Source organism: Lithobates pipiens, unplaced genomic scaffold (genome assembly GCF_037356315.1).
Source record: "Lithobates pipiens isolate NorthernLeopardFrog02 unplaced genomic scaffold, aLitPip1_a1.2 Scaffold_19, whole genome shotgun sequence".
Taxonomy (NCBI): Eukaryota; Metazoa; Chordata; class Amphibia; order Anura; family Ranidae; genus Lithobates; species Lithobates pipiens.
Window position 1 is genome coordinate 431,638,785 of NW_027507764.1, and position 27,292 is coordinate 431,666,076.

Sequence of the window (27,292 nt, forward strand, 5' to 3'; positions counted from 1 at the left end):
TCTACTTGCGTCTGTCAGATGCGAGTGGGGAAAAGCTGATCAACGGTTTTTCCTGTTGACATCGTGATCAGCTGTGATTGGACACGGCTGATCACATGGTAAAGAGCCTCTGCCGGAAGCTCTTTACTGGGATTGATGTAGCGATGAGTCCGACTGACACACCACTGATCACCACAATGTGCGCCCCCACGGGCGTGTGGCGGCTTTTATCATGCTGGATGCCATATGACGCCCAGTCAGGATAACTGAACCAGGGAAGTGGTTAAACTTGCAAACTTTGAAATCTTTAAAAACTTTTCCATGAACTTGATGGAAAAAGTGGAAATCTTTGATCGTTACTTCCTGTCTTTTCCATGATGCTGTATTTTTGAAGAGAGAAAACCATGTTAGCCGAAGGAATCCTCATCCTCAGGCATCCATATTTCTGAAGGATTGTCACCATCTTCTTTGATCCCGACGAGTGGCTTGGGTAACCCAGATCAGTGAAGTGTGGGGAATAGTAGGAGGTCGAGCACCTGCAACCGGATCTAAAAGTCCCAACTTCACCAGGAGATCTTTACCTTCCGAGACATTGAAGACTGTGTAGATAGTGCCACTGTGTGTGACTCTTAATTTAAATGGAAATACCCACCAGTATCTAATGTGAGCAGATTGTAGTACAGAGGTTATTTCCTTCAATTTACATCTCCATTCCAGGATCGCTTGGGAGATATCAGGAAAAATTCAAATTTTTGTGCCGTCCAGTTCTATGTTGTAAATTTCTGGATGCTCTGGCTCCAGCGGAGGCTCTTTACACGTGATCAGCCATGTCCAATCACGTCTGATCACGATGTAAACAGGAAGAGCCGTTGATCGGCTTTTCCTCACTCGCATCTGACAGGCGTGTGTAGAGGAGAACCAATTCTTGGCTCTCCTGACAGGGGGGTCTGATAAACAAACAGCGCCGCCCCCCATCAGATGCCCACACTGGATCACAAGGGAAGCCACCAGGACCACCAGGGAAGCCTCCAACATGGCCATCCACATATACAAATATATGTGAAATATATCTCAATGAGTGCCCACAAATGAGCACTGACTGGTAACATTATGCAACAGATCAGAAGTGATGCCCAGTAATGCCACCCATCAGTGTCATCGGTGCCACCCATCAGTGTCCATCAGCGCCACCTGTCAGTGCCCATCCATGTCCATCAGTGCCCACCTATCAGTGACCATCAGTGCCCATACATGCCACCCATCAGTACCCATCAGTGCCACTCATAAGTACCCATCAGTGCCACCTATGAGTGCCCATCAGTGCCGCCTATGAATGCCCATCAGTGTCGCATACCAGTACCCATCAGTGCCGCCTATCAGTGCCTATCATCAGTGCCACCTCATTGATGCCACCTCATTAGTGCCCATCAATGCCCATCAGTGCTGCCTTATCAGTGCCCATCAGTGCAGCCTTATCAGTGCCCGTCATTGAAGGATAAAATGTTCTTATTACAAACCTTTTTAGCAGAAACGAAGAAAAACTTTATTTTTAAAAACATTTTTTTTAAATGTTCAATCTTTTTCTATTTTTGCGCAAAAAATAGAAATTGCAGAGGTGATCAAATACCACCAAAAGAAAGCTGAACATCGGCTTGGGCAGGAAGGTGTATAAGTACCTAGTATTGAAGGGGTTAAATAACAGCTCAACGTAAACAGCTGAACTAATCCTTTAAAATGACACCAGTTGGTATATCATATTTCTTTTTATGCAAGCTTATATATTTTTAAAGGTTGCTAAATCACTATCTCCTCAAATTATGCCTCTAATGAGGCACCGTCTACATTTTTTTTTTAAATGATATTCTTGACAAATTTAATTCCCCCCACCTAATAGTAGGGAGAAACTTTAATTTAGCAGAAAATTCAATACTTGATAGTAGAATACAAAGGGAGAGGCGCCTCTGGGTGTAGATTTAAAAACAATTTTTAATCACACAAAGTTTAACAACATTTAGAAGGTTAAAAAGCGCAATGGATAAAACAATCCAGGGAGTGGATTCCATGACCAGCGCTCTTTCCACAGCAGCTTTCTGGATATGACAGTCTCCAGCGTCCCAGCCGACAGGAAGATTGGACCGAACTGATGATTTCCACTCCCACTGATGATCCATTGCGCTTTGTAACCTTCTAAATGTGAGTTGTTAAACTTTGTGTGATTAAAAATTGTTTTTAAATCTACACCCAGAGGCGCCTCTCCCTGTATTCTTTTATAGTTTGGAACATGGTTTCTGTTTCCCTCGAGGCTGCCCTGTGTGTATGAACTCCCTGTCATCGGATTCCTATCTGTGGCAGAAATTTTTTATGGACACTATATATTATATGGACTGTTTGGACTAACAGCATCTTTATATAGTCTCAGGCTACCTGCATTGTTTGCGTAAAACATTTCCAGTGATCTTGGTCACTGCGCATTTACTTGTACATTGATAGAAGTAGAGTTGTCCCTTCATCAAAGGCATTCCCTAAATCTCTTTCCAGCTCCCTACACAATCTTCAATTAATAGATACTTGGAGAGCTCATAATGTTGGTATAGGGCTTATACTTTTTATTCTCATCCACATGAAAGCTATGCAAGGTTAGACTCAAATTTGCTCAGATGTGGGCCTGCTGGACCCACTTTCGATCCAAGGACAGATATTCCTCCTTGATGAACCTTAACATTCCTCTTTGTCCCAATAGCTGATTAAGTTGGTTTACACAATCCCTCCTTGATAGACTACTCCCGTCATTAATATCGGGAACCTTGGGACTACCCCTCACGGGGTCTCAGAGGGCACTCCCGCAGGCGGGGGCCCCAAGAGAAACTCTCCCCCTCACCGCTGCTGTGGGGGGGGGCGAGAAGGCGATGCCCCTAGATAACTCCCACCCTCCCCCACCCCCACTCTCTTACTGACCCTCCCCACATGCCCCATTCCCCCCCTTAGAAGACTGACTCCCCCCCCCCTCAGATTAACCCACCTTGACAGACTGATATCCTTCCTTGCCCCTTGAACCTATTAAGACAGGTGATAACACCTATCTTTTCAAGACTCCAGATATAGCGAACCAGGCCACAGACACTGAAGGTCAAGCTCCGCAGCGTATATGTGATTGATACTCTTATTAACGTTAATCCCTTATCTTGTAAGATAGGGCTTGACATGCTCACATATTCTGCTCGGTTGTAAACGCCAGCAATCATCGGAGCCACAGCCAATTGTTTGATTATTATTGTGACTTGCTTGTACCATATGCTCAGTTAGACGTTTTCTGTATTAGAGCGTGAATGCGCACGTTTTCGGTTCATTCATCTCACACTTTACATTGCTGTATCTGTTCTCTCTTTCTATTGCTAATAAAAAATTTTATGGTAAAAAAAAAAAAAAAAAGATTAGACTATGTTTTTGGAACCCCAATCCTTTTACCTAACTCATCTAATGCAGATATACATACATGCCCTTGGTCTGACCATCACATTGTTTCTTTCACTACCTCTCACATAGGCATGGCCCCTACTCCATATAAATGGTGTATTAATGACTCTCTATTAACAAACTCCACTATTACCCAACAACTTTCAACACAATTAGCAGATTACTTTACTCATAATATAACTCCAGACATAACTTCTATCACTTTTTGGACAGCACATAAGGCAGTTATGAGAGGTAATTTTATTAATACCGCCTCAGCCAAAGATAAATCAAAATGAATTGCAAGCAATACTCTAGCTTAATAATTAGGCAAACTATATTATAAACATTTCCAATCCCCATCTCCAGATTTATATAATGAAATCCAATATAAAAGAAGAGCCATTGACACAATGCTGTCTGCTGACACAGAAAAGGCCTTGAGATGGTCCAAAGCCAAATTCCTATTATATAGAAACTCTGCCTTTACCATGTTTGCTAGAAAGCTTAAACAATCTACAAACCCTCCACATGTCTACAAATTACACATTATTCCAGTGGAAATTTAGTCTCTCACCCTAAAGAAGTCATGGAGATTTTCTCTGACTTCTACAAAAAATTGCTTTCTGCTCCTAATTCTTCACCAAAGCATTCTTCTCTGAATTAGCTTGGAGATGTTCTGCTTCCCACTCTGTCTGCCCAGCAAATTGAAAAACTGAATGCACCACGTACCGCTATTGAAATAACGGAGATTATTAGGTCCCTAAAAACTTCTACAGCACCTGGTCCAGATGGGTATTCTACCCTTTATTATAAAAAAAACCCATATTCTGGCCCCTCATTTATCCAAATTATACAATTATATTTTAAAAGGCAATAAATTCCCAGAGGAAATGCTTCTAGCCAATATGTGAATGTCACCCAAGCCCCATAAAGATCACACCTTACCACAGAACTACCACCCAAGATCAGTTATAAATAATGAGCTTAAAAGTTTTGGTTGTTTGCTAGTGGACAGAATGGCTGCGGTCATCACCTCATTAACCAACCCAGAACAAACAAGTTTTATTCCAGGCAGTCAGATTACTGACAATTTAAGGCTTGTCACAAATATAATACAAGACACTAACCTACATGCAAATCCAGTAGGTATTCTTAGCCTTGATATCTGCAAGGCCTCTGATAGTGTCAGTTGGTTGTACCTGAAACTACTACTCCCCAAATACAGTCTTTGCGATGAATTCATGCATGGCTTTAGGGCGTTATATCAAAATTCTCAAACTAGAATAACTCAGAGTTCTTTGCATTAGGTAGATGTACCAGACAGGGGTGCCCCCTTTCCCCTCTCCTTTTTGTCCTAGCCATGGAACCCTTTGCATGTGCCATTCAAAATAATGTTAATATTAAAGGCTATTCCAAAGGTCTAAAAGACTTCAAACTGAACCTATATGCAGATGGCATTTTGATGTTCCTTTCAGACCCCTTAATTTCCCTTCCAAACCTTATCAAAGAACTAGAAACATTCCAGGATCTCACCGCCCTATGGGGTTTATTTATCCAAATGTACTGTAATGCCTATAAATATTCCACCGTTGTTAAAATGGCATCTTTGCAGGAGAGATTCTCTTTCATTCCTTTACATATTTGGGCATCCTCCTTACCCCATCTTATAAAACTAATTTTCAAACCAATTATCCATCACCATTCACAAATACTACACTACTAAAACTATGGTCTAATTATCACATCTCCTTTTTGGAGAGAATAACAGCTACCAAAATGGTGATTTTACCTAAACTACTATTTCATTTTAGAGTTTTACCCATACAGTAAAAGTACGCTAGATAAATTGATATGATTTTTACCACCCTAGCCTCCCCCCCTCCCCCCGCAGCATGCTTTTTAGGAGACCCCCGCTGCCCCCTGGCCTTTAGAAATAGTAGTACTTTCTGTATGTGGAAATTACGCAACCTCGCTAATTTAAATAGCCTATCCCTAAATAACAAATTTCGCCCCTTTTTCAGATTTATGTGAACTATATAATCTCCCAATTTCAGAATTACCCCATTATACTCAAATTGAAAAATTCTACCGAAAATACTTCCATCTAACATTACATCCTCCTTATTCCCAATTTGAACAAATCTGCATGGCCTCACCAAGAGATAGGGGCTTGATCTCTCATATTTACCATTGTTTAAATACATTTTCTTTCTCAGAAAAATTAACACCAATGCTGCAAAGGGAAATTTACCTGGACATACAGAAATGTGCTCGCTCAGTTTCGGCGAAAGAAACAACCATCAAAATAAACACCAGATGGTACCTAACTCCCTTTAAAATAAAATAATTTTATCCATCAGTATCCCCCACTTGTTTTAGGGGATGCCCAGATCAAGGCACCATCTTACATACCTTCTGGAACTGCAAAATTTTGAAACCCATAAGGTTACAAGCAACGGCTAAGATTGAACATTTTATAGGCAAAAAAATTCCCCTCACCCCTAAGATGTGTTTATTGTTTCCACCTATACCAAATGTACCCATACAACATATTAGACTAATGCACACACTGTTTAACTCAATTCACTGGATGATAGCTTTTAACTGCCACTCATCAACACCTTGGTCCCAGGTATTTAGTAGAATGGAAAAAATAAAACTCTCAGAGTGTATCTCCCTAAATATCACCTAATGTAACCTAAAAATAAATATAATTTTAGAATAAAACTGTGATGTAAATTATAAAACCTTATAAGAAAAATGAATTGTTAGATATCACCATTATTGTTTTTACGTTGTATTGCTATGTTCTTTTTTATATATACCATTCACCTCATATTAAGTATATACTTGATATATATTGGATGTACCTATGTTTCTGTTATACATTTGTATTAAACTATGACCTTTCTGCAATAATTAAAATTGTTTGTAAACAAAAAAAACTGTTCCTCTGGAATGTAATTGTGTAAAAGTGTCACAGCGATTAAATTGCTGCATTTGTGCAGCTTTAGATGCCACCAGAGTTGACGATAGCTTACGGTGTGCTAAAGGATCTTTGATGATTTTGAAACCTTGTGACTTATTTGAGAGGAGGTAATGTAAATGGAACTAAATGAGAATTATAGAGTTTGCTTAACTCAATTGGTAGGAGCATGGTACTACTAAGTGTAAAGGTTTATCAACAGAATAGTAACATCTTGTGTTAGGTCCACTGAGTATAACCCACTCTTGTTATCTACTTCTAAAGGCTGAGCATTTAGGGCTCTTTGGATATATCACCTACCCTAACTGTTCTCTTGATCCTATTTTTTTTATCATCTCTGTTTTCCCTTTAACATCTTAATATAATTCTTTCCCCTCTCTGATCACAACATTTTTGCTTACGCTATATCCTCCTCCTTTTACCTCTATCAGATTATAACAGATTGTAAAAATAGTCACTTTTTTTAACAGAATATAAATATGTACTGCCCATGCTCTCACTAGCTACAGCCATTATATAGAAAACAGATAAGCTGCCTTCAAAAAGGTTTTCAAATGGCTATAGATTTTAAGAGGAAATCTAACATGTAGGTGGGGCCTACATGCCTTGCGCACAGGTGTACCTCTCGCACGGAGCATGTTCATCAATACCGGGGAACGTTGAGACTGCTGTCATGTGAAAAGTCTAACATTAAGGCAGTTTCCCAACTTAGAGATGTTCACTGTGTGCAGTAATAAAGTTCAGAGTTGTTCTGCAAAGTAACTTATCCCATATCACCACACACTGCAACCAGTATGCTACATTAGGAGGGAGAAGCTGAGCCTGCGCCCACTCCACCATCCAGCATATCTTTGTTACCTCATTCTCAGTAACAGAATGTTATCCCGCCGTCCACTTAGCATGAACGTCATGCATGCTCTCACATAACTCTTTACTTCCTATACCTTGCTACTAGGCCATTGATCTCAGTAACACAGGTTAGGATACGGTTGGATTCCGACCGCTGAGGAGGGAGCCAGAATATAGGCCCCCCTCACCACGGGGCGACTTGTCACCTTACTAGGTACTACGCCTTATGACTGGTTGCTTGTAGTTTCTTTGCTTAGTTATCCATAGCAACTACACCCTTCTTGTAATTTCCCATCTAACCCTTTTGTAGTAGTGGTAATTCATACTCTACATCTTTACAGACGCAGGTATTTTGGAATACGCCAGAACCAACATTCTCCGCCCCTTTGAATAACTTCAGACCAGGCTAATAACAATTAATACTGTAAAAATGCAGCATGACAGTACAAAATGAACAACATCCTTTCCCTGATCCTAACTAAGATAGCGTAGTGTAGTGTAGCCTAGGCATACGTCCATGAGGTGAGAGTCCATAATGGCATTGTCCACGGCTGGGTGGCTGTCTGTGATCTCCGGTTTCTTCTGTGCCACTCTTGCACCCGCAAGTCAGGCTGCAATACACCTGTACCCACGTTCCTGTTCTCCAGAGCCCTCAGTTCTTGGCTGTCCCTCTGTTTATATCATAGGTGGGCCAATGGTACCCAAAAGCCTGGGAACCAAGCTGTAAATGTTTAACCCTTTCTCTAGCCTAGGCCGGATACTGGACCACTAACTGCACATACATTTTCAGCCTGCCTACAAACATGCTAACCTGAAACAGCGTTTCCTATTTACAAGGATGCTTTGTCCCTTCCGAACAATCCTGTTTTTCTAAAAAAAACTCAAGATACACTATTAATGGCCTCCCGTCTAGTATATCATCACAGCGCTCAAACACCCACCTCTCCCCAGCTGCCACTTAAATAATTGAATATAACTCTCAGAAGGTGAAAAGAAAAACTAACAATCACAATGCAAAAATCACCTTGTGGCGCTACAAAGAATAAACACTGTTAAATAGTAGTGTACTACAATGCCCAAAACTGCGCTGCGTGAAAATTATAAACGCATGTGCATAAATACATTACAATAAACAATGAAGTAAATTGTGATTAAATAGCAATCAAAAAATCGCAATCAAAAAATCGCATAAAAGTGATAAAGTGAATATGTGACAAAACATAAATGAAACAAATAAACACAATATTTTTCTGCTACAAATAGTGCTCTAATGGAAATGTGCAGTTCCAAAGTATATTTAATCTTAAAGTTCGATTTTCAATCAGACACAATTGTTGAAGAGCAAAAACTGTGATGGTAGCATTAATTGAAAAACTCCTTTTCCAGTGAAAGTTCTATAACAAAGTGTCCATAAATCGCAAAGCCTCCACCGCACCCTTGGTGTTTGTGCCCCCCTTGTTTAGAACACTCACCGGCAGTATTGCCCAGCACTCTCGTGTCGGGCAAAAATCGCGTATAATGTATACAGATGATAACTGTTTCTCCAGCCAATTCTTGTGAAAAACTTCGCAGCAGAGGGTAATCAATTAATATCTCAGAGTTACCTCAGGGAGACAAAAGAAACTTCCCATAGTGCAAAATTGCGAAACTATTTTTAATCTCAATAAAACACTCGATTAAAATCACACTCACATGGATCCAATTAAAAGCAGGCACTTCAGATAGACATTCCACTTATCAATTAGGAGATCCTTCACTCATAGGCATTGGTGAGCACACTGGAAGCAAGCTAAGTTCATATCAAAAAGCACCGTCTCTAAACAAGGTAGCTGTGTGGTACCTGACAGCAGACAACCCAATTTGAAAAGCAGCGCCAAATAATGATATCCAGTCCTTCAACTTGTGTGTTCTCCTTCCTACGCCTTCTCTCTAGCCTTCTACTGTGTGTGCTGGTCGCCGTATAGCCACGCCCCCGACATGTTTCGTCCAATAGACTTCCTCATGGGTTTGGCTATCCAGCTGTAACAACCCCCCTTTTATTTAAAATCACAAGCGACCAGTCCCTCTAAATATCAAAAAACATTTTCTTATGCACCCTTCCAAGAGAAGCTCTACTGTAAGTTCAATTGACACCCCAAGTGATAGTGGTTTAAAAAATCGTTCCTTGTTCAACCCTCAGATCCCTAGTAATCATTTTGTGGAAGTTTTTAAAAATCTGGTACTTAATGATCTGGATGCACTACCTCTGAAGAAAGGGGTTATTGCTCGTCATTTTAAGGATGGGATTAAGTCCTTGGAGGACAAAAAAGACATTATTGTACGCCCTGCTGATAAGGGAGGGGGGGGTGGTTATTTTGGATAGATCTTTCTACGATAACCAGTTAAAGACATTATTGAGTGACACCACTACATACAGGAAATTGGATGTAGACCCTACTGATAACTATAAAAATCAATTGGAGGCTCTCATCCAATGGGGCTATGGTAAAGGGGTTTTAAACGGTAAAGAAACTAAATATCTGGTCCCAAGTACGTGTAGGATACCGGTTATTTACACCCTACCAAAAATACATAAGGACCAAATTACCCCTCCTCCACGGCCGATAGTTAATGGTATAGGTTCAGTGACGGCAAGACTGGGGGAGTATCTGGATAGAATCCTTCAACCTAGCGTCAGAAACACAAGGGCCTACCTAAGGGACACCACTGACCTTCTAAAAGCTCTAAACGAGATACAAATCCCTCCTGACGCTGAAGTTTTTTTGGCAACAGCGGATGTGGCAAGTTTGTACACCATCATCCAGCATCAGGATGCACTGCTGGCCCTTAATTGGGCTTTAAGCAGGAGGGACGATATCCCTCCCGCTCAAAAGGTGTTTGTGGGCCATGCTTTAGACTTCTGCATGTCCCATAATTACTTTTGGTATGGGGGAGTCTTCTACTCGCAGAAGGTTGGCGTGGCAATGGGGGCCAAATATGCCCCGAGCCTTGCCAACCTTTTTATGGCAGAGTGGGAAGATAGGGCTGTCTTCTCAAATAGACCACAACAGTTGATCTTCTACCGGAGATTTGTTGATGATGTCTTGTTTATTTGGCTGGGCACTAAGCTGTCTGTCAAAATGTTCGCGGAAAAATTGAACTCCAACCTTAATAATATAAGATTGGACTTCAATATTAGTCCCATTTCTGTGAATTTTTTGGATCTCACTATAGAAAGAGATAGGGATCATTTGAAGACGACAGTATTCTTCAAAACCACGGACCGGAACAGTTACCTGTCCACGAGGAGTGGACATCACCCCTCGTGGATAAGGAATATCCCGAAAGGCCAGTTTCTGAGAGTCCGCCGCAACTGCACCACAGATATGGACTTTGTGACCCAATCTGGTGTATTGAAGGAGAGATTTCTGCAGAAGGGATATAATTGCACCCGCCTTGATAAAATAATAGAGGAAGTGGGGAATATCCCTAGGGAGGCATGCTTGCAAGACCAGATAAGAAGCAGTGATCAGACACAGCATCAGTTCAAATTCTTATCAGGTTTTCATCACCAATACAGGGACATAGAATAAATTTTTGCTAAGCATTGGCATATTTTGGGCAGGGACAAATACCTGGGCGCGGTTTTACCAACTGCTCCCAGGTTTATCTATAGAAGAGCTCCTAATATTGGTGATAGGATCGTTAAGAAGATATTAGATCCGCCGTTAAAAGTTACCATCTCTGGGGATTTAAAAGGATTTTTTTCATGTAGAAAATGTATCTGCTGCAGGACGGTTTCAAAGATTAATAGGGGTATAACCTCAGTGACCAACGGGGTTGGTGAATCCTTCCAAATAGAGGAGTTTATGACCTGCAACACGACCTTTGTGGTATATCTGCTGTGGTGTCCATGTAAGCTCTATTATGTGGGACGCACTAAAAGGCAATTGAAGGTCCGCATCTCGGAGCACCTTGCTAATATACGGAAGGGGTACAAGTACCATAGTGTGTCTATGCACTTCAAAGAGTACCATCAGCAGGATCCATCCCTTTTACAGTTCTGCGGCATTGATCAGGTTCACCATTCTTGGAGGGGCTCAAACCGGATCAGAGATTTGTCACAAAGGGAAACGAGGTGGATTTTTTTGATGAGGAGCTTGACACCAGTGGGTATGAATATCGAGCTGGATGTCAATAGCTTCATCAATAACTCCTGACAATATAACATTTTTTATTGAGGGGGTTGCCCACTTCGTTTTCCTTTTTCTTCCTTTTTCTTGCTTGGAGGGGAGTATTGTGAATATGACCTGACTGTAAGCAATTAGAATTCTAACTAGGAAAATATCGCTTGCACGCATCTTGAGGAATATTTGGATCTTTTTCATTTTTATTTTTATTTGTCTGTTCTGAAAAGATTCTTTTTAGGATTATATGTGTATTTGGAGGTACACTGTGACACCAATTATCAGATTTTGGGGTCTTTTATAATGAGTGTTGTTTGTCCATGTATATCATGTTGAAATGAGTAGATGGATTTGAGAAAAGTAGTTTATATGATAGTACTTTTATTTTTTATTTTTTCCAATTAGTGTGTCTATAGATTAGGAGAAGTTTTTTATATATTTTTTGTATATTATATATATATTTTTATATTGCTTTTTATATTGCTATGTGAACTCCTGGGCATTGGTCGCATAAGCAAGCTGTTCAATAATAAGGGTGACATTGAACATCCCCTTTAAAGGAGTGGGGGTAAATACACACTGTCTGTAATCCTTTGTGTGATCTCCTCCGCTGCCCGACTACATTACTTTACTATTATATCATTTTATTCTATGGTACCTCATAGTTATTACTTGCCCACATAAACACTTAAAGTCTGTGTGCACACTCATTCTGTCGCATATACACATTATTGCATCAGGGGTGAGCCTCACCATAGGTGTTCATTACTGTTTGTGGAATTGAGTTTGGGAGTATCGTTAGGGTGCCATGCTCAGCGTAATGGCGTGTGCAATGGCATTGCTTTATTTGGGAGGATTAAAGCACTTTGCTACTAAGTAGGATTGGATGTGAACGCGTTCCTCCCCCTGTTTGGTTCACTGGTAATTCTGATAGGAGCGGGGCGCCGATGAGGAGGAAACCATGTTCTTCTCGCCAAGACGCTGTATAGTGTTTGGCGCCTGCGCATTTTACTAGTGACTCCTGGGTGCAGCAAGATGTCGCAGGTGGAGCGGGCGGTCCGGGGAAAGTACGCTAGCGCTAGTTTTACAATGATTGGCGCCTGCGCATTTCACTAGTGATCCCTGGGTGTAGCAAGATGGCACGGGTGGAGTGGGCGGTCCGGGGGAAGCACGCTAGGGTAAGCGTGATGACGGCGGCGCCCAGGTTCAGCCAATCAGCTGGCGAAGTGAACGGGCTTCTCCGGAAGTCCGCGCATGCGCGTGGACGAAATAAAACCATCCACTACTACGGGAAGGAGATTAATGAAGAGGAAAACAATCAGAAGGGTAGGTGGGTGGGCCTCTCTGGATGTGTGCGGTGTTTCACTTTCCTGATCTGGCTGAGAGCAGCATGTGGGGGAGTTATGAGGGTTTCTGCACACAGAGATGGGGAGGAGCTGGGGAGGAATTAATCATTAAACCACCCACCGGAAGAGCCCAATAACCAATTGGAGGGTATAGGGGGAGTGGTCACCTTTACTGGGAGGGACTGGTTGCTTGTGATTTTAAATAAAAGGGGGGTTGTTACAGCTGGATAGCCAAACCCATGAGGAAGTCTATTGGACGAAACATGTCGGGGGCGTGGCTATACGGCGACCAGCACACACAGTAGAAGGCTAGAGAGAAGGCGTAGGAAGGAGAACACACAAGTTGAAGGACTGGATATCATTATTTGGCGCTGCTTTTCAAATTGGGTTGTCTGCTGTCAGGTACCACACAGCTACCTTGTTTAGAGACGGTGCTTTTTGATATGAACTTAGCTTGCTTCCAGTGTGCTCACCAATGCCTATGAGTGAAGGATCTCCTAATTGATAAGTGGAATGTCTATCTGAAGTGCCTGCTTTTAATTGGATCCATGTGAGTGTGATTTTAATCGAGTGTTTTATTGAGATTAAAAATAGTTTTGCAATTTTGCACTATGGGAAGTTTCTTTTGTCTCCCTGAGGTAACTCTGAGATATTAATTGATTACCCTCTGCTGCGAAGTTTTTCACAAGAATTGGCTGGAGAAACAGTTATCATCTGTATACATTATAAGCGATTTTTGCCCGACACGAGAGTGCTGGGCAATACTGCCGGTGAGTGTTCTAAACAAGGGGGGCACGAACACCAAGGGTGCGGTGGAGGCTTTGCGATTTATGGACACTTTGTTATAGAACTTTCACTGGAAAAGGAGTTTTTCAATTAATGCTACCATCACAGTTTTTGCTCTTCAACAATTGTGTCTGATTGAAAATCGAACTTTAAGATTAAATATACTTTGGAACTGCACATTTCCATTAGAGCACTATTTGTAGCAGAAAAATATTGTGTTTATTTGTTTCATTTATGTTTTGTCACATATTCACTTTATCACTTTTATGTGATTTTTTGATTGCGATTTTTTGATTGCTATTTAATCACAATTTACTTCATTGTTTATTGTAATGTATTTATGCACATGCGTTTATAATTTTCAGTTTTGGGCATTGTAGTACACTACTATTTAACAGTGTTTATTCTTTGTAGCGCCACAAGGTGATTTTTGCATTGTGATTGTTAGTTTTTCTTTTCACCTTCTGAGAGTTAAATCCTGTTTTTCTGCTTTTATTTTACTTGCTAGTTATCCTGAGCCATTTTCAAAATGTTTAGTCCACTAATGAAGGCAGTAAAATGGTAATTGCCTGAGGTAGTATGGCTTGAGTCAGTAGTTGGCTTCAGACGGTTTGGGAAATTATTGTACATTTATAGATGCTCTTCAACTTTTGTAACCAATTCTTATTTATTTAGTCTAAGTTCATACTATGCTGAATATAAATCTCACTCCTCCATGTTGTTTGCTAAGAATGGCTATTCAACACTTAAAGCAAGCCCTTCAGTTATAAACGCCTATACTGCCCTCATGGTTTAAAGTGATTGTAAACCTTTTTTTAAATAACAAATATGGTATACTCACCTGCAATCATAATCATAAAGGAAGGCAAGTGCTGTTGCGAGATAAGGGGGGCAGTGGAGTTTGTGGGGGACAGTGGATATTAATGTAAAGGAGAAACTAATGTGAAGTGGGTGACTGATATGCGGGGGACTGAGGACACTGATGCGAGAATGGGAGTGGGATGTAAAATGAGGGGACAGTGATAGGATCTGAGACATCGCACAAATATGTGATTCAGACCTCTGCGGGAAGAAAATGTTACTGTTCAGACCTCCACTAATTTTAATTCAATACCTCTGCTCTAGGGTGACCAGGGCAGGTGTTGAGGAAGAGGGGGGGGGGCGGTCCACCCCAGGTGCCCGTCCCCCCTGTGTAAGCTCTAATTTTAATTGCCGGACGCCTGCCATCATAAAGTCCCAAATCCTGGTAGGGCTCCTTTGACAGACAGCACACTTGTCCAATTCCCGGACATGTGCTGTCTATCATAGGTGGGAGCCTATCCAGGAATGCGGGCTCCAGGTGATTCGAATTAAATCTGACACAGCGGGAGACGCCGGCATGTGTGATGATCTGGCCAGCTCAGCTCTTTCTCTCCTCTCTGATCCCTGGCACAGGGGAGGCTGCATTGCTGGGCACAGTTGAGGCTGAATTGCTGGGCACAGGTGAGGCTACATTGCTAGGCACAGGTGAGGCTGCATTGCTGGGCACATGTGAGGCTGCATTGCTGGGCACATGTGAGGCTGCATTGCTAGGCACATGTGAGGCTGCATTGCTGGGCACAGGTGAGGCTGCATTGCTGGGCACAGGTGAGGCTGCATTGCTGGGCACAGGTGCACCCGAGCGTATGACTATCTTTACTTCGCTGCTATGGGCTCCAGCCCCAGATCTTTTGTTGACCTAGCAACGCCTCTGTTTGCCTATCATATTTTCTGTACTCTAGAACCATCATTCTTCAAGCACTAAATTATAACTTCTTGAAGGATAACTCATCAACCAAGGGCTTCAACATCTCCCTATTTTCTGGTATCTTTCCTCTGTTTTCAATTATGCTCCTATTTAACTCATTATTAAAAAGCCATCCCTTGATCTTTTTAAATCAATTAACTAATATCACCTTTCTAGTCCTAGTTTTGCCCATTAAACATCAGATTTATATATGTCTAAATTCTTCTCAATGTACTACTTTCCATTGAAACTAGGAAATCCAATGTTCTAACTGGCAAAATGAATGGTGAATATTCTACTACATATGTTGGTGAATAGGTAGGTAAGTTTGTTATATAAATAGAGTAACCGATTCCCCATCCTTATACTTAATCTTTATAACTATATTAGTGTATGTGTGCATGGATGTGAGCTGCCATTTCTTTAATCAGTCCTTTAATCAGTAAATATACCATAACAGCCAAAATCACTGGACATAAAAAAGAGTGAATTACTGTGTGAATCAAAGAATCACTGGGTCTGGCAATTTAAAACAAACAGAGAATTCAGACTAACCTAGAAAGTGTCATATTTGCCTAATTTCAAAAAGAAGATTTGTTGATGTGTCTGGTAAATAAAACAAATCATTAACCTGATACTGTTAAGATTCTCCCTTGACTAGACAGAGAAACTGTATGTGTGTAGTTACATAATTGTGTCGTCACAATGTCCTTCCAGCATAGGCTTGTTCTCGTATTGCTGAGAGTGATTCATTCATTTTCTTGAATAATCCTATCAATCACACTGATAAGGGTTGAACACAATTTTCCCATAGAATAGAAAATCTGGTTGCTATGGTTTTAGGCAAACATTGTAGTGTTTATACAGTGATACCTGTAGACTATCACTACCTGAGTCAAAGTTTGCTGTATTGGTGTAAATAGAAATGCAAGGAATGGCATGGATTTACTAAAGGCAAATAGGCTTTTCACTTTGTAAGGGAAGCTCCACTGTGCAAGGGAACTTCCCCAGAGGTTAGTTAATGTGGTGAAATTTCACTTTGCAAAGAATCCCCAACCATGTTCTAAGAAAATAAAAATAGCATTTTTACTTGCACATGATTGGGTGATAGAAGTTAGCAGAGTTTCACCTTATTCACTAAGCTCTATGGACAATTCACTTCCCAAGTGAACAGTCTATTTGCCTTTAGTAAATCATCCCCTATACAGCTGTTTTGCCCATGCACCCACTGACTTCTGATCGGTCCACTTTTTGATTCCACTGCCTGCTATAATAACAGAATTAATTGTGACAATAGAAGTCTATGCGGTCAAATCAGAGAATAGAAATCTACAAATATGCCACTTGTAATAACAAATTCCCCTCAGGAAACAAAAGTGACCAAAATAGAGAGCACATGGACTGAAAAATAGAATTAATGGTACTGCTGTGCTTCAGGCACATGTTTAGGAGGGTTGGGTCTGGAAAATACAACACAGAGGTAAGTGTCCTTAACACATGAACAGAAGGTAACGGTAAGCCCAAATCTAACCAGCAGCTCCTTCGGGGGTAGTGCTACACAGGTCATTTCAAGAGTTGTTTTTAGTCTTCTTCCATTTTTTTATTTCAAAAATTTTTATTGAGAGGTTTACAGATAACAGAGATAATACAACATAAGAACAAATGTATACATCATCAGACATTGAGATCCCATAATGAGCAAGGCACTTGGTTAGATACAATTGGTAAAAAGGGTGTAGGTATGAACGGACCTTTTAAGCAGAGTGTACCATATTAACAGTTGGGAACTGGTTTAGGAGTATAGTCTGGTCTCCCTCGACACTCCAACTGGGATCAAACTGTGTCGGGAAGGCAGACCATACCTCCCACCCTCTGTTCCTTCCCAAAGGTACTAAATCTGGTTACAAACTGTCTTGTATCACATCTTTAGTGTTAATATTTCAATCAGCGTGCAGCTAGACCTCCTGTCCTATAACTGTCTTTGCTGATTGTACAGTGTATTTATGGTGAAAAGGTTCTATTTGAAGGAATCTATGTCTCCTTGACTCTAAAGGTAACGTATCTTTGGAGGTTATAGAAATCTACATTAAGTGTATCATGACCTTTGTTTATATCAAGACTGCTGTGTTATCCTTATGAGGTTCAAGCTACTCATATACAATTCTAGTTCTGTAGCATGGTGTGCTAACTTCTGGGTTATAAAAATAAAGGTAAAAGGAAATATGGACTAGCGTAATTAGGGTCTCAGGGTGAAAAAGAAAGGGGGAAAGGACTCGGGACTTCCAGGAAAAGAACATGAAGAGGGGTGAGGGAAAGGGAGCACATGGATTTCATTCTCCTTCGCCTAGGGATATTGGGGGCTTAAATTAATTGTTTGGGTCATGAGTTTGGCGTATTCGTCTGTTGTAACAAAGTGAAGCCACCATGACCATATCTTGGTAAATTTGGACTGAGTCTCCTTTGCTTAGTAGACAAGCTCCTCCATCTCTGCAATTTTATTTATGCGTGGGAGCCATTCTGCTATCGTGAAGGGTTCACCATCGGAATGGTATACACATTTTTGTAGCATTTACCATGTGCATGGCTAGAATAATATGCTTCTATCAGGGTTATGGGGTGATGTAGTAAAAATTGTGCTGGGGAGAGGTCTTGAGAGAGTGTCGTAATTTGATTGGAAAATGTGGTGGATTTCCTTCCAAAATGATTGGATTTTTGGGCCCATCCACAAGATGTGCAACATTAAACCCTCGGCAAGGTCAACACTTGGGTGAGAATATGGGGTATATTTTGTGCAGTACACATGGGGTTTTGTACCATCGTGAGAGGATTTTAAATTAATTCTCCTGCGTTGAGACATTAATTGTTCCTTTGTGAATGTATGTGTAAATTTTTTCCCACTCCTCCTCTGTTAGGTCTAGGGATAGTTCTTGTTCCCAATTTTGGCTTGCTTTGTTGGACTTGGGGTTGTGATCAGAGAATAGCATTGAATAAGTATCTGAAATGAGGTGTCCTTGTGGTTCCTGTTTGCAGCATAGGGTTTCAAATGGTGTGCGTTGGCTAGACCAAAATGGAGTAAGTTTGGGATTGGTTAGGAAGTGTCGGATTTGGACGTAGGTCCAGAAAGAAAATGTGTGAGTTGTCATTCGGGAGGATAATGAAGGCAAGGTCAGAAGATGTCATTTGTCGAAGAAGTGTTCTGCTTGGATTTTGGAGTGTGGCCAAACGTCAGTTAAAAAAGTGTATGCTAAGCCCAGGGGAAACTGTGGGTTTTGTTGGATGGAGGTTAAATGGCTCAGTGTTGAGGAAACCTTATGTTTCACACAAATTTCTTTAAAGATGTGTAGAGGATTGCTGATTAAGGGGTGGGATTTGCATGTTGGCGGGATGTGTGCTTGATTTGTCCACGGGAGCTGGTGTAGAGGTAAAGTGGAAAAAGAGTGTTCAAGTTGAACACAGTCGTTGACTTCAAAATGTATATTCCAATCTATTAACCTTGCCATGTTACATGCTCTATGTTATTTAAAGATTTCTGGGAGGCCAATGCCTCCATTTAGCTTGGGGACAGTTAGTATCTTGTAGCTTAGTCTAGGTCTTAAATTTCCCCATAGGAATTTGGTGCATGTTTTCTTAAATGTTAAGAAGAAGGTAGGTGGGAGTTTAATTGGTAATGTTTGCATCAAGTACAACATTTTGGGGGGAATAGTCATTTTTAGACCGGTTGACCGGTGCAAATTTAGCAAGATTGGGATGCAGTTTTTGTTATATAGGTTGGGAAGTTTGGACGTTAGTTGAATGCCAAGGTATGTTATCGTGTCCTGTTTAAATGGGAAGTTGTATTTACAGAGCGTCAACACACCTTTATCCAATGAAATGTTAAGGTCATGCGATTTCGAGAAATTTAACTGTAAATTGGTCAAGATTTTAAAATTAGCAAAGTCTTTAAGCAGGCTCGGAATTGTGGTTAGAGGATTAGTCAGGAAGAGCAGAATGTCACCCGCGAAAGCAGCTAATTTGAAGGTTTAATTGGCTATAGACACTCCTGTTAAATCAGGGTTTGCTCTAAGTCATCTAAAAAGTGGTTCGAGGGTGAGGACACAGCACCCCTGTCGCGTTCCATTAGATATTGAGAAGGCATTTGACAGATGGCCATTGACATGTAATTTTGCAGTTGTTGAGGAATATGTTCTTTGATTTCCAGGGCTTCAGACATGTAGTCCCATGCCACTCTATCGAATACCTTCTCTGCGTCTAGGGATAGGAAGAACCCAGGACGGTGATTGGAGGTCAGCCAGTGATGTATATTGATTGCTTTTAGGGTATTATCCCCAGCTTCCCTTCCTGGTATGAATCCCACCTGATCAAGGGAAATGAGCTTGGGCAATAATGGAAGCAGATTGTTTGCTGTGATTTTAGCATAGAGTTTGAGAGCTAAATTAAGTAGGAATATAGGTCTATAATTAGTGACTAAAGAGGGGTTCTTTCCTGGTTTTGGGATCATGGTTATGTAGGCTTGTAGAAGCTCCCTCGAGGGAGGTGTGTGTGAGGAAATTGAGTTGAAGGCTGCTGGGAAGTGTAGTATGAGTGTATCTGTGAATGTTTTGCAGTAGCCTACCATCAGTCCATCTGGGCCAGGGCTCTTTCCCATCAACTGTTTAAGCGCTAATTTTCTTTCTTCCACTGAGAGAGGACATTCCAGGCTCTTAACTTTTGCATCAGATATTGGCTTGGAGCTGTAGTTATGTAGAAAGTATTTAAGATTCTGGAGTCTGGTTGTGTCCTCTCTTTGTGTGTCTGGAGAGAATAAGTTGTAGAGATTAGTATAATATTGAACAAAATGGTTTGCTATATCGGTATTTGATACTAGTTTACGGCCAGCTGAGTCTGAGTCTGTTTGGCTTGGAGTGCTTTTGCAAGTAATTTTCCAGATTTGTTAGCATATTCATAGAATACTTTTTAAGAGAGGGAAACTTTGCAGTAGTGCACAATGAGCTTGTTGATGCTCACAATGAGGCAGGAGATGCATTAACGGCCATTAAATCAAAGTTAGCAGACCTGGAAGATCGTTCCAGGAGGAACAATGTAAAAGTTCCGGGGAGTTGCTGAGGCTGTACTCCCAGCCGACTTGCGCAACCATTTACAACAGTTAATCGCAACACTTCTACCTGATGTGCCTAAGAAGGAAATTGTTGTTGACAGGGCGTACAGACTCCCTAAACCACCATTTTTACCTTATAAATTACCACACAACGTGATTGCTCGCATTCACTTTTACCACGTGAAAGAGGCACTTATGCAAAAGGCAAGGAAGGAACCCAAACTGCCAGACCCTTACTCTGAAATTACACTGTATGCTGACCTTTCCAAACATACAATGCAAGCTCACAGCAAACTGGTCCCCATAACTAAACTATACCCCAACCACAATATAGTTTATCAATGGGAATTCCCTGCCAAACTGCTAGTTATGTGGGAACATAAAAGCTACATAGTATTTACAGTGGAAGCAAGGATGCATCTGGCGGAACAGTGGGGCCTGTTGCCCACTGAGCACCAACATCAAGCAGAAGGTGCCTCACCAGTAAAAGTTGATTCCCTGTGGAATAAAGTTCCAAGCTAAATGACATAGTTTGAATGCTTAATAGCTGGACGGCTCTTAAAAGTGATGTAGGGAACCCTGTGGCTCCAAAGAGCTAATTCCCCCACTCTAAACAGCAGTAGTTACTGCTTCAAATTACTTGTTACTTGCTTTTTATATTTTACTTCTTCTGTTTTTGTTTATTTGTTCCAAGTTCTTTCTTTAATGCCATTGATGCTGTACATCTTTCCAAGAGAATTACAGATCCTCAACTGACCATCCTATGACAAGGTGAAAAACAGTCCAACTATCAGGTACTTTTTGATTGCTTCACTCATATGAACAATGGCTCTTAAAAAATTTTCACTGAATGCCCATGGGCTAAACAGCCCCTTCAAACGTAAAGCTATGTGGCAAGAATCTAAAAACCTTAAAGGAGATATTATCTGTGTGCAGGAAACCCATTTCCTAGCCGCCAAACCAACACAATGCACACATAAACATTTTTTGCTGTTAATGCAAGTGAAAAAAAAAGAGGAACATTAATCGCAATTAAAAATTCTGTTTCTTTCACCCTTCACTCTATTACATTGGACCAAAATGGAAAATATATTATTTTGGTGTGTGATATCAACAATATCACTTACACCATAGCGAATATCTACACTCTTAACACGCATCAAATTGCTTTCCTGTCAAATACGTAAAGGCTCTCTTCTTATTTTTAGAGACTTTAATGCCATTGTGGACCATAAGCTGGATTCCACTGCAAGATCGTAAAGCCCTCCCTTCTTAAAATCCCTTCTACATAATGAGGATCTCTATGACATATGGCGCTGCCTTAATCCCATGGAGAAGGATTATACTTATTATTCAGCTCCTCGTAAAATATATACACAAATTGATCTTTTTGTGTCTGATCTACAAATGCTATCAATAGTGACTGCAGCAAATATCCATTCCATTCTATGGTCTGACCATGCTCCGATTGCAATCTCAATTAAAGAACAAAATGCATCCCGGGCCTATCTATATGTGGCGGAATAATGTAAGCCTTTTTTCCAGACTGCCACAAAGTAGAAATAAAAAAAAAAATCCAAGAATTTTTTACTAACCATGTCATACCCGAGGTATCTTCTTCCTGGGTCCGGTGTGCACATAAGGCCTTTTTTAGAGGCATATTGATACAGATGATGGCCAGGGAAAAAAGGCGTAGAATGCAACTTATGTCTGATGGGATTGTTAAAATTAAACAGCTGGAATATCATCATAAATCCACCTTGGCAGAGGACAAACTAATTGAACTGACCCAGTACAGAAACCAATTCAAAACCCTATTAGAATCAAACCATGAAAATGCTCTGAGGAGGCTTAAAGCCTTACACTACTCCCAGGGAAATAGAGCAGGACATTTTCTAGCAATCTCAGACAAAGGCAACTTAAATCAAAATTAGCCTCAATTACTGATCCTGAAACCCAAATGGACGTATTTCATCCTGAAAAAATTGCAAACGCCTTCTCCAAATATTATAAAGACCTCTACAATCTAGTTAACCTCCTCGCGCCCGCCCTATGGCCGAATGACGGCAGTAGAGCAGGCGCCTTCGTCCGGGTTGTCGTCCCTGGACGGCGTGATGTTTACTTCCGCAATGCGCGCCGCCGCGGGCGCGCATCGCGGAAGTTCTGTGTTCGCCGTGTCCCCCGGGGACAGGCAAACACAGATCGCTGTAAACGGCCAATCACAGCGGCCGTTTACAGCGTGATCGGCGTATCCAATGGGAGATGATCTCATATGTTTACATATGAGATCATCTCTCAGCGCCGCTCTCCCTCCTCGCACAGACAGTGCGAGAGGGGAGAGATGAACGGCTGCAGCGGCAGCCGTTCTGACTGTGAAAGAAAAAAAAGTAAAAAAATAAAATAAAGTGCCATCCTCCCCTAGCAGTGCCATCCTCCCCTAGCAGTGCCATCCACCCCCAGCAGTGCCATCCGCCCCAGTGCCATCTGCCCCAGTGCCATCTGCCCCAGTGCCATCCGCCCCAGTGCCATCCACCCCAGTGCCACCTGCCCCCAGTGCCATCCACCCCAGTGCTACCTGCCCCCAGTGCCATCCACCCCAGTGCTACCTGCCCCCAGTGCCATCCACCCCAGTGCTACCTGCCCCCAGTGCCATCCACCCCAGTGCTACCTGCCCCCAGTGCCATCCACCCCAGTGCCACCTGCCCCCAGTGCCACCTGCCCCCAGTGCCACGTGTCGTCAGTGCCACGTGTCGTCAGTGCCACGTGTCAGTGCCACATAGTGCCATCTGTCATCAGTGCCATGTATCAGTGCCATTTGTCATCAGTGCCACCTGTCAGTGTCACGTGCCATCTGTTGTCAGTGTCACGTGTCATCAATGCCACTTATCAGTGCCATCTGTCATCAGTGTCACGCGTCATTGGTGCCACGTATTAGTGCCATCTGTCACCGGTGGCACGTATTAGTGCCACGTATTAGTGCCACGTGTCATCAGTGCCACGTATTAGTGCCACGTGCCATCAGTGCCACGTATTAGTGCCACGTGTCATCAGTGCCACGTATTAGTGCCACGTGTCATCAGTGCCACATATTAGTGTCATCTGTCATCAGTGCCACATATTAGTGCCATCTGTCATCAGTGCCACGTGTCATCAGTGCCACGTATTAGTGCCATCTGTCATCAGTGTCACGTGTCATTGTCCTGGTATTTCAAAAGTGTAATAAATAGTCAACAAGTTAGATGTGTAATTTATGCTTCTAGAACACGTGATGGCGCTCCCTGCATGTTGGGCCTCTCTATGTGGCCAGGCTGTGAAAAAGTCCCACACATGTGGTATTGTAATATTCAGGAGGAGTAGCAGAATTTTTTGGGGGGTGTCATTTGTGGTATACACATGCCACGTGAGAGAAATAACCTATTACAATGACAATTTTGTGGAGAAAAATAAAAAAAATGAAAAATCTTCATTTTGCAAAGAATTGTGGGAAAAAAATGACAACATCAAAAAGCTCACCATGCCTCTTACTAAATACCTTGGAATGTCTACTTTCCAAAAAGGGGTCATTTGGGGGGTATTTATACTTTTCTGACTTGTTCGGGTCACAAGAAGCGAGATAGGCCACCAGTACATCAGATGTGATCAATTTTGTGCGATTCGCACCACAGCTTGTAGACGCTCTAACTTTCACAAAGACCAAATAATATCCACTAATTTGGGTTATTTTTACCAAAGATATGTAGCAGTATAAATTGTGACCAAAATTTATGAAGAAAAATTAATAATTTGCATAATTTTGTCACAGAAACAAAGAAATATGCGTTTTTTTTCAAAATTTTCGGTCTTTTTTCATTTATAGCGCAAAAAATAAAAACCCCAGAGGTGATCAAATACCACCAAAAGAAAGCTCTATTTGTGGGAAAAAAAGGACAAAAAATTCATTTGGGTACAGTGTTGCATGACTGAGTAATTGTCATTCAAATTGTGAGAGCACCGAAAGCTGAAAATTGGTCTGGGCAGAATGGTGTTTAAGTGCCCAGTAAGCAAGTGGTTAATGACCCACTGACCCCTCAATCACTTGAATCACTAATAGCCGACTTCTTAAAGTCAGTATCTCTTCCTAAAGAGGAACTTGAGAATTTCAATTCCCCTATTGGAGATGCTGAGATTCTAGCTGTCATTAAATCACTGCCAAATAACAAATCACCAGGGGCTGATGGGTTTACGGCTGAATATTATAAAGCTTTTCCTAATACACTGACACCACATTTAAAAAAGTTATTTAATGATGCAGCTTCTACCGCTTCCTTTCCTTCCAAAATTTTACAAGCTACGATAGTGACATTGCCAAAGCCAGGGAAAACTCCTGATTGCCCACAAAATGTTCACCCTATATCACTGTTAAACTCAGATCTTAAGATATATACGAATATTTTAGCCATCAGACTAGCGGCTATTACCCCAAAGCTAATCAAGTGGGATTTGTTCAGGGCAGACAGGCTCCTGATGGCACCCGAAGTATACTGAATCTCATACATATAGCTGAACTAAGGAAAACTCCTACAGTATTCTTAGCTCTTGATGCCAAAAAAGCATTTGATAGGCTCCATTGGAGCTATTTACAAGCTGCCCTGAACAAGTTTGGACTTAAAGGATTTTTATTGTCAGCTATCTCTGCAGTACAAGGCAGGGATGCCCTTTATCCCGCCAATCTTCACTTTAATAATGGGACCTCTTGCTGAATCAATTAGAAATAACCCAGAAGTGAAAGGCATTACTGTAGCAGGTCAACACCATAAAATTGGTTTGTTTGCCAATGACATAGTCCTCACCCTCACCAACCAAAAATCCTTGTTGGCAGCTGTACAAAATATTATTAACAATTTCAGCAACATTTCATACTGTAAATTGAACACTAATAAATCCACAGTCTTACCAATCAATATTTCCAAATTACCATTGGAATCCTTAACTATTTTCATACACCTAGGGCAAATGGCAAATTACACTACTTGGGCATTGTTCTTACTTCTCCTTCAATTAATACATACAGTGCCTTGTGAAAGTATTCGGCCCCCTTGAACTTTTCAACCTTTTGCCACATTTCAGGCTTCAAACATAAAGATATAAAATTTTAATTTTTTGTGAAGAATCACCAACAAGTGGGACACAATTGTGAAGTGGAAGGAAATCTATTAGATTTTTGAAACTTTTTTAACTAATAAAAAAATGAAAAGTGGGGCGTGCAGAATGATTCGGCCCCCTTGCGTTAATACTTTGTAGAGCCACCTTTTGCTGCGATTACAGCTGCAAGTCGCTTGGGGTATGTCTCTATCAGTTTTGCACATCGAGAGACTGAAATTCTTGCAAAATTCTTCCTTGCAAAACAGCTCGAGCTCAGTGAGGTTGGATGGAGAGCGTTTGTGAACAGCAATTTTCAGCTCTTTCCACAGATTCTCGATTGGATTCAGGTCTGCACTTTGACTTGGCCATTCTAACACCTGGATATGTTTATTTGTGAACCATTCCTTTGTAGATTTTGCTGTATGTTTGGGATCATTGTCTTGTTGGAAGATAAATCTCCGTCCCAGTTTCAGGTCTTTTGCAGACTCCAACAGGTTTTCATTCAGAATGGTCCTGTATTTGGCTGCATCCATCTTCATCTCAATTTTAACCATCTTCCCTGTCCCTGCTGAAGAAAAGCAGGCCCAAACCATTATGCTGCCACCACCATGTTTGACAGTGGGGATGGTGTGTTGAGGGTGATGAGCTGTGTTGCTTTTACGTCAAACATATCGTTTTGCATTGTGGGCAAAAAGTTCGATTTTGGTTTCATCTGACCAGAGCACCTTCTTCCACATGTTTGGTGTGTCTCCCAGGTGGCTTGTGGCAAACTTTAGACAAGACTTTTTATAGATATCTTTGAGAAATGGCTTTCTTCTTGCCACTCTTACGTAAAGGCCAGATTTGTGCAGTGTACAAATGATTGTTGTCCTATGGACAGACTCTCCCACCTCAGCTGTAGTTCTCTGCAGTTCATCCAGAGTGATCATGGGCCTCTTGGCTGCATCTCTGATCAGTCTTCTCCTTGTCTGAGCTGAAAGTTTAGAGGGACGGCCAGGTCTTGGTAGATTTGCAGTGGTCTGATACTCCTTCCATTTCAAAATGATCGCTTGCACAGTGCTCCTTGGGATGTTTAAAGCTTGGGAAATCTTTTTGTATCCAAATCTGGCTTTAAACTTCTCCACAACAGTATTACGGACCTGCCTGGTGTGTTCCTTGGTCTTCATGATGCTCTCTGCGCTTTCAACAGAACCCTGAGACTATCACAGAGCAGGTGCATTTATACAGAGACTTGATTACACACAGGTGGATTCTATTTATCACCACCAGTAATATATAACAAGGCTCATGAAAAAAGCAAGTAAAGTTGCGCTATGGACCAAACCCGGAAACCGGGAAGTGGGTAAGAGCTGCCTTTACTAATAAAGATAAAGGGGAGTAAATTTTGGAGCTATACCTAAATGGGCCGAATAATTTTGCACGCACCACTTTTCAGTTTTTTATTTGCTACAAAAAGTTTAAAATATCCAATAGATTTCGTTCCACTTCACAATTGTGTCCCACTTGTTGGTGGTTCTTCACAAAAAAAATTAATTTTATATCTTTATGTTTGAAGCCTGAAATGTGGCAAAAGGTTGAAAAGTTCGCAAGGCACTGTATAAGGCTAACTTTCTACCACTTATATAAACAGTTTCCCAAGATATTCTACATATTGCTAAATTAGAACTGAACTGGTTAGGATGCATTGCAGTATTTAAAATAATGGTACTGCCCAAGATTCTCTATCTTTTTAGAACGATCCCT